Source organism: Quercus suber, unplaced genomic scaffold (genome assembly GCF_002906115.3).
Source record: "Quercus suber isolate HL8 unplaced genomic scaffold, Cork oak 2.0 scaffold_44, whole genome shotgun sequence".
In the NCBI taxonomy this organism is placed as follows: Eukaryota; Viridiplantae; Streptophyta; class Magnoliopsida; order Fagales; family Fagaceae; genus Quercus; species Quercus suber.
In genome coordinates this window covers 1,221,823-1,231,183 of record NW_027069509.1, presented here as the reverse complement: position 1 = coordinate 1,231,183, position 9,361 = coordinate 1,221,823, and the positions used below count along the sequence as shown (strand labels likewise).

At 33.0% G+C, this 9,361-nt stretch overlaps 2 long non-coding RNA genes across 3 annotated transcripts; one reads left to right on the top strand and one right to left on the bottom strand.

Moving 5' to 3' along the window:
- Positions 1 to 2,417: 2,417 nt before the first annotated feature.
- Positions 2,418 to 4,140, top strand: LOC112034733 (uncharacterized). Its single transcript, XR_002885403.2, has 2 exons — positions 2,418 to 2,788; positions 3,819 to 4,140. It is a non-coding gene; the product is annotated as an uncharacterized LOC112034733 (long non-coding RNA).
- Positions 4,141 to 5,175: 1,035 nt separating this feature from the next.
- Positions 5,176 to 8,363, bottom strand: LOC112003049 (uncharacterized). Of its 2 annotated transcripts, XR_002881921.2 has the most exons (3): positions 7,403 to 8,010; positions 6,206 to 6,268; positions 5,176 to 5,494 (listed from the first exon to the last, which is right to left on the bottom strand). It is a non-coding gene; the product is annotated as an uncharacterized LOC112003049 (long non-coding RNA). The 2 variants fall into 2 exon arrangements; XR_002881922.2 differs by lacking the exon at positions 6,206 to 6,268 and having other exon boundaries at positions 7,403 to 8,363.
- Positions 8,364 to 9,361: the final 998 nt, after the last annotated feature.

Genomic DNA, 9,361 nt, shown 5'->3' with positions numbered 1-9,361 from the left:
GCTACTTACTGGACTCTGTCTCATTCCATTATTTTACAAACTTTTTCAGAATAGGCAACTATCGTTTTGAGATAGCTTTTTGGTGTCTAGTAGTAGTTAGACTAACTGCTGATGGAAGCTAACTTTTGTAATAGAGATAATTGATGATGTATAATTTAGAGTAGGCTTGACCTAATTCTTTTGTATCTAATAGTGGTTATGCTTTTATTTCCATTATTGGGACAAATTGATGATATGTAATTATTTATTTAGAACTTCATTATTTTGTGACCAATGGTCATTGTGTTTATTGCATAGAGTTCTGGCTTACTTTGAGAGTATATTTAATGGGATTATTATAATAATTCTTGATGTTGATACTTGATTTGATTTTATTTAGATTGAATCACCAAAAAGAACAAAATCTACAAGTACCTTTAAGATGTTTTTTTTTTTTCATGCTTTAGACCCTATTGGGTTTGGGGGCGTGACATAATCCAAGTCACAGTCACCCTGAACCATTAAAACACATACATGTACATGCAGGTGCATTGATACTAGAATTATTTATTTATTTTTTAATTTTTTTATATCCATAATTCATGCAAATAGATAGTTAGCAAAAACTAAAAATTATCTATCTTACTTTTTAATGTTTCGCTTTATGCTTCTTTAATCATGGTAAACAGTGGCAAAGCTAAAAAAAAAATTTTCGCGGCCACCCTAAGTTACTATCCTTAATCTTATAGGTATGTGTTTGTGTGTATCCCTTATAAATTGTATGTAATTACTCCTACACTAAAAAATATATAACTACAATCTTAAGGAAAAAAACTTACATCTTTATAATGATTTGAAGAGTTATTTTTACAATTTTATGTTTTTATTACAAAGTTTTTAGATGTATTATAATACACACATATATTCTCAAAACACATGATTTTGCGCTTTGTGATTTATAAACCGCATGAATATATTATATGACAATTTGCTTACAATATATATTGGACCAAAATTGTGAATAGATCTATAACAACTTGTAGACACATGGTCAAAAAACAATTAAAAACTAAATGGCTTATTAAGAAATTGATCATAGTTAGAGGGATATTATTACATTTTATACAAACAAAAACAACACTTATGCTAATTTTATAAACTATATATATTTGGGAGTATGATAACTTACACTAGAGTTTAAAGTTGAAAAAAAAAATAATTGAGGGGGCCAAGTAGTATGTTTTGTTAAGGTATACATGTAAAAGTGTAAAACTATTATACCAATATGGGGAGAGAGGGATTTTAAAAAGTTTGGGAACGTATCATATTATTGCTATTTTAAGCTTGGATTATCTTTACTAAAGAAAAAAAAACATGTGACATGTTGCGATCAGTAAAAAATAAAGTGAAACATTTAGAATAAGATAGAAGGTTTTATTCTTCTCAAAAAAAAAAAAAAAAAAAAAAAAAAATAGAACGTTTTATTTGCAAAAATAAAAAAAAAAAAAAAAAAAAAAAAGATAGAACGTTTTATTTGCAAAAATAGTTGTAAAAGAGCTTCCCAAACCAGTGTACTGTTTGTTATTTACTACAAATGACAACTTACAAGAGTTTGTAATATGGTCATAAATAATTCCAAAAGAGTCGCTGCCTATCTAAAACCAGAAAGTCTAAGCAAGATGAGTAAAAACATGTATACAGTGCAGAGGCAATGAGAAATTTAAGAGACAAGGCCAAAACAGTTCCATGGAAAATTGGTAGTAGCACCTGTGCATCCTGATCCGGTACAACGAGTTCATCTTCGAGAACGTTTGGGTTGTCGAAATCTGAAGTAGTGTCTCACACACATTTTTCCATCTTCTTGAGTTGAACACCTTCCCAAGTACATCACAGGAAATACATTGATAACGTTAATTTAGAGTCTTTTGATCTCGAAGATATTTTTGTTTTAAACTACATTTAAATACTGAGTACTTTTTAGAGATTCATCAAAAACTAAATCCTCAATAACAAACAAACTGCGGTTTTAAGTTCCGTACAACATCAAATAACTTCCCTAGAACAAATGGCTGGCTCCATGGTCTCTTGGAATCCTGCACGGATGGCCTTGAGAACTAATGCCTTGTCCAACTTACCTGAAACCATTCATATAATTTGTTAGGCCCATAGGTATATAGCTTGGCAAACTATGAATAAAAGCTAAGTCTAGAATGGGTTTTGAGGCGTGTTTTGAAGTTCAAGACTAATGCGTAGAACAATTTAAGAAGAAACATGTTTCTAGAATCTCGATACGTCAATCAATTGAGAGAAGTATATCTAGATACTTGTTGATTGATCGAGAATTGCTGATCCGGAATTCAATTAAGGCCCATTAAGTTGTCCAATATCTAGAATTTCGTGACCTAATTGCTAAAGTATGTAAGTGTGCAATACCTCTTTTGTCAACCGTAGATCTAATCTAATGACTTAAAATATTGACACCTCACCAAATAACAAAAATACTACTTTACCCTTAAAATCAGTTCAGCCCGTCCACTGTTTTGGTAAGTCTGAGTAAAACCAACTAAAATCAAATTTTTCTCTCTCTCTGTCCCCTGCGTTTGAGGTTGCTCTCTGCCTCTCCTTCAACCCATTCTCTTCCTCTCCATCAATTCATGGTCACAGCAGCCCGCCCACTGTTTTGGTAAAAGTCTGAGTAACCAAACAGAAAATCAAATTTTCCTCTCTCACTCCCCTGCGCAGCTGCCGTCTCTGCTTCTTTCCACCATGCACGCTACAATCTCGATCTAGGACTTGAATCTTCCACTCGGTGAGTTCATCGACTCAAATACCAGTTTTTGTTTTTTAAGTATCTTTATTTGTCCATTTCTAGAAATTTTCTTCTTCAAGAATAAGTCAACTTGTGTACAGTACTCCTCCCCCCCGGGGACTTCCCCTCCCAATTGAATTAGATGAACAATGGAATTTAGTTCAAGGAATAAAAAGAGACTCAGAAGCTAGTGATTTTAGAACTGAATAGCTATTCTAAAGATGTTAGACTCAGTGATTATTTGATGGGTATTTACATGACCCTGTGCATGCTTGGGGATGGTATATGTAATTGATTCAATTAGTTGACCTGCCTTGTTTGTTCTTCTTTTAATTTCCTCTGAAAATTTTACTGCAGCTTTCAGGTCAAAGTAGTTACCACGAATATTTTCACATGTTAAAGTCTCATGTTTAAGATTTGATTTTGTACCTTCAAAAAAATTTCAATTGAAGATTGGGGGGGGGGAATATACTTGGTTTGGTTACCTAGCCAAATTAAATTCTGTTATTGGAAATTTTATCTAGTTAAATGTTTTGTATCTATCGAATTACCTTTGCACTCACATTTACTTGCTAGTGTATAATGTTCAGATTTTCACTGCAATGGCATTCACCCTATTTGCTCAAGAGAATGTTGAAATTGCAGTTATTGATGTAATTCATTTTAAGCCATTTGATGACTTCTTTTTGCAATTTTTCTTCTTTTTTATTATTATTATTTTTTTGAAGATGAAAATTCTTGAAGATGAACTGATTTGAAGATGAACCCATTCCCCCTCCTCTTGGGCTCATTGGATGAACTGATTTGAACTTAAATTTATTGTTTTGTGCATCGGAAGATGTCACCATTGAAATAGTTATTTTTTAACCCCTTCTAAAGGATAGGTAGGTATCTAGCTATGAAAGATTCCTGCTGGTTTTTTCTTTCAGTCATATCTTCTGCTACCCCCTTCTCCCCCAAATGAGAGAAAGCAATTTATATATATATATATATATATTCTGTAATTTTTAATTTTGCATTTCTCTTTCAGGATTAAAGGAACCACAGCTGTAGAAATTGCATCTGGCCTCTATTGGTACTTAAAAGTATTTGGGTAGTTTTAGCTGAATTATGGCTTGGAGTTCAGTGTGGCAAAAAGGCTTGATACAAATAGCTCAAGCTTGTGACTTTCAAGCTACTCATTGTGAAGCAAACGAATCCTACTTAACCTAATTTTATGTTTTAGCTGTTCCCATAAAAGTTTCAAGTCCTTCAAGGCGATTGGATTAGTTGTAAATGGATATGATGATGGTGATCAGTAGCGCTATTATTACCATTAAAGTAATGCATGATAGGAAATTTTTTTGGTCTTATTATCATTTATCAAGTTTCTTTACTGCTAGATAAGGTATACCAACTTATCAAGTTTCTTTACTGCTACATGACTCATTATCTATTTTAGTTGGGTTCAAAATTAAGATGAAGCTATTTTGGCATTCTTGAAACACTGAAATCACACATTTATATTGTGAATCTAATTTAGCTAAGCTATAAGGCCTTTTTGTTTTGGGTTTTGTCCATTGCTTCATTGAGATAAATAACATGAATGAAAGCTCAAGGAAGTCCATCACCAACAAAATTCATAATATAGCAAACTCTTATATTATCAAAATTAAGGAAATATATTACATCTATGAAAGCTCATTTTGCTGCTGGATGTACAAATTTCACTAATCTTTACAAAGAATTCTTCCTACTTTTCATTTCCTGCTTATCAACAAACTCAATGAATAAACGCAGATCCAGGCCTCATAAAGAGAAAATGAGTCATGGCTGCCCCATGAACCCCAATCATTACATCACTTGCATTAAGAGCCCTATAAATCTTTGCAAATTCTNAAAATCAAAGGCCATAGCTTGGAGAAACTAGCACAGTTATATATTACTTGTGCAGCAATTTTACATCCTTTAAGATAAGTAATACTGCCAACCACAACAAATTTACAGTAAATACTGTAGATGCTCCTCAATTGAGAATGGTCATGTTTCAATTTTTTTGCTTTATGACCGATACTTCTAAAGCCAAAAGTTAAAAATCAAATTATTATTAGAAATCAGTCAACAACAGATAGAATGCATCTTGAAGTTAAAGCACTAGCAGCAAAGGATTCTTTGAAATTTTATTTTAATAAAAAACAAGAAAAAGGAAAGGGAGAGAGTTAAAACCATTGCACTATTCATAAAAACCATTGCACTATTCATAAGCTCAAGTGTGCAATCTCAGGTGGAAAATCTGCTACTGATTGTGTGAAAAAAAATAATCCACAATACTCTATTGTAGGAATGTGAGAATACCATGTGAGAGAACAATTAGTACCTAAATATAAATAATTACAACTAAGAGAAAATTACTGTGAAACAAATCATATTTTGCTATCATTTCTAGTAAATTTTTTTATATAAGTACAATCAACCTGAATTTATTAACCGAATAGAAAATTAAAAGGGATAAAGGATTCAAAACATTGTTTTTCCAGTACTAATCACACGTAAGTAGTGATGGTTTATATGGTAATTACAACAAATATTCTGTTACATTGAAGCTCCAACTTCATCTGAATTCACCGCAACTCCATTAGGGGCATCATCTCCATGAAGTTGAGCAGAAACATCGTCTATGGCTGAATTCAACGGAGCAATCTTCTCTATTAATATTTTGCAGGTTCTCTGTAGTCATCACACCATCAATGCAATATCAATGCATTGCAAACATTTTTTTTTTTTAAATGATAACTAAAACAATATCAATAATAGTTAAAAAAGGATGAAAATACAAGTTAACACAAACAAAATGTACAGTGTTTCTTTTTTTTTTTTTCTTGAAGCACAATTCATAAAGCTTACTTTATACATAAGAACCATTATATTTTTCTTGTTTTTCTTATGACAACCAACCATAACTAGGCCATTATTTGTAACCAAAAAGACTTTACTTTCAAAGCTGAACACATTAACAAACATGCACACACATAATGAATAATTTAAAGGATTGTAAATGCAGGAACAGACTATTCTTCTCAATTAACAACATGCATACACACTTTGACGCCTGTTCTCACCATTGTTTCAAATGAAGCTAATTTGATCAAATTCAACAAAATATTCTTCTCAATTATAGCCAATGGCCTTTTGGCCACTGTTTACAAATCAGATTTTTCATAAGAGACATAAAACAAGCATAAAATAAAAATTCAACCTTTAGCCAACTAAAAACACATTTTGAAGAAATAACACTTTGACAACAAACAAGACAGTCCCAAAAAACAACCAATTATTCAACCAGTATGTACTAGAACAGATAAATCCTAAAGCCTCCGTATCAATCTAAGATATCAGCTAACTGCTAAGGAGTACAATCAGATCATAAGTATAACTAACCCAATGGCACTTCACAGCTCCCTGTATGAGATCATAAGTCATTGCTGTTGGATTTTGGAGATTCTAAATGCACATAAAATTAGTAAATTACAATAAAGACTAAATATATTGCTCATATAATAACCATCAAAATAAATAATCAATAATCAATTTGCAGTTGACATCCAACAGACGATTCTTAAGTCTTTAAAGCCCAATCAATCATTGGATTTTACCAATAACCAAACCAAAATCAACAAATCAATTTTCAAATAGGTTAGGCTTATTATAATTAAGAACCCAAGTAATTTTTAATTAATTCTTTTTATTTGATGAAAATTAATGTGTCCAGAACCTAAGAAAACCCTAAATTGAGCACATCAAATTCCAACACAAGAAGAAGATGAAGATCTGCCGATCCAACAAAAAGAATAAAGGATGAAAGCAGAATAATAGTAAATTAATTAAAAAGATGAGATGAGATGAGGAATTACGAAATAATTGAATCGTTGTGTCTGTCTCTGGAATGGTTTAGATCATGAGATTTTTTTTTTTTTTTGATTGATTGCGTGAGAATTGATGGGTGAATCACGTTCTATCTCAAATTATGACATATTTTTCATAACAGATTCACCAACACCACTTAAGAATGTATAATTAATTTGGGAAACAACTAGTTTGTGTTCCTAAATTTCGACAAAATATATGGAATAATGAATATGGACATGGTGACGTAGTCCTAACTCCTAATTGAAGATTTATTGCTATACAATACTACTTTTGCAGATGTTGTTTCAAAAGAACAGATTTATTTCCCAAATGCATAGGCACATCTCACAGAATTGCAACCACTTTTGGAATAAGATATGAGTCAACAACAAAATTACTAATCCAAATTTTTATACCTATTTTCATGAGTTACGATTCAAAATATAACCATTTAAATGCTAAGATAAATTCATTCTTACATTAAATCTCAAATTTACTTTAGTATACATACAGATTCTATTTTTTTTGTTGTCTTTCACTTGGAACACAATCTGTATTGAATAACACAAATTCCACATTATTTTTTTCCCAAGTACAACAGAGAATTCAATTTCTTTATCAAAAGAAAACGAAATCCTAATACAATACCAAAAAAAAAAAAAATCTTCCTCTTTGTTGAGAAAATTAAAAGAAGGAAAAATCAAAGAGAGAGAGACAAAGGAACTTTACCGGAACCACCGCCGGAATTGGTGGAGCGGAACACGGTGACTGCTAGCTGTAGCCATGGAGATTAAGCATCTACTTCTCTCTTACCCGATTCTATCCAAACCCTAACCCTTACTTTCTCTGAACTGGGTCTGAAAAGCATCAAATTCTCACTTAAAAACCCAATTCTCTCCAGACCCCAACCCTTACTCTCTCTCTGATCTAGGTCTAAAAAGGGTGCGAGTGTGTGGGTTTCTTATGAGTTTACTGTTTTTTCTTTGTTTTTGCTTATGGGTTTGAGTTGGGTATGTGGGAAGCGGTGACGACGGGGTTGAGGGAGAGGCAGAGAGCAAGCGTGGAGGAGGTGGAGAGACTGGTGGAGGCGCAATTGAGGTTGAGAGAGTGGAGCGCTAGGGAGAGTGAGGGAGAAACTTGGTTGAAGTGAGAGAGAGGAGCTATGGATTTTTGATGAGAGAGACGGAGAAAGTGAGAAGACAGAAGAAACGTTGAAACTAACGTTAAGGGTATTTTATGACTCAGGGCTTTGTTAAGTTTATTTTAAATGGCGTGGTTGATTTTAGGCCATAGATTGATTTTAAATCAATCTAAGCCGTGAACTGGACCCTCTCCATTTCAAAGGGAAATGGAGAGGATCCGAATCCACATTTACCCATCTATAAATACCCCCTTCCTCTTGAGAAATTACATAACAAAATAGGTATAAAAATCAACAAAAATTCTCTCTTCTCTCTCTCTCTCTCTCTCTCTTTCTCTAAGAAATCTCTCTAGCCTTAGTTTCTTTCTCTTTTTCCTTAGGAAGCCCATCTCTAATCATAAACTTCAGCCCATTTGTCCACCATTTCCATACCTCCAAAGCTCTTAGTTAAGCTTGGTTAGCTATGTAATAAAAAAAGGTTAGCTTTGTTTAAAGCTATACCATTTTATTTCCTTCTTTCCTTGTAAATACATCATTATATATATGAAATGCTCTCCTTTTTTATATTGTTCATCTATTCTCTTTACATGTTGTTCTATACCTCTCTATTTATTGTTTATACTCATTATTTAAAGCTTTCCATACACTTGTAATAATCGTTTTCTACCCTTTTTCTTTTGTTGTCTTCTCTCTTTAAATCCATTGGACTTAAAAAAAGAGAAAGCAACTCAACAGTTTTTATAAATCCCCATCTTCCTAACTAGAAGGTACGCATAGTATTTTTTATTGTGCACGACCAACTTTAGAGGGAAGATTATGACTTACCATATATGGGCTTCTCTTAAATGGGCTCTAAACATTCATGTGTGTGTAGGCTCAAGCACATGTATGCAGAGACTCAACCACACATGTGCATGCACGAGCCCACGTACTCAAGGATGAACATAGAAGGTGTTCATCACTCTTCTTCGGCCCCTTTGAATCAAAACTACTCCTAAACATGTTTCTACCACAACAAAGCCCAATCATTTTCAAGGCTAAAAACATATTAACTGCAAGATTAAAGGGAAACTTAGAAAACTCACTATTCTAGCCAGTGCACCACAAGATAGGTGTTGTCGAGGCCTGTAAAGGAGTGTAGGAGGCTCTCTGAGCCATTTTCAACCCATCTAGTGGGTGAGGTTGATGTTGTCTATAGTAAGGATATGGGAGGATTATGGAGCCATGGTCTTTGAGAGAGAGAGAGAGAGAGAGAGAGAGAGAGAGAGAGATTTGCTGAAAATGCAAAAGTGAGGAATGAAGAGATGAGGCAGTGGCACTCCCCAACCATCTCATTGCTAGTCCCTAGCAATTTAAGTGACTCAAAACAAGGACACAAAATAACAAAAATTTATTACTTTAGTAGAAATAGTTAATCAAAGGTCAAAACACTAACAACTACCAAAGACATTCCACATGCCATCAATACCTAGTGTGTGAATAGTTTAGCCAACATAAACACAACCTTAGTCTTAAGATAAAATACGGCTTGAATTTCTATACAAAGT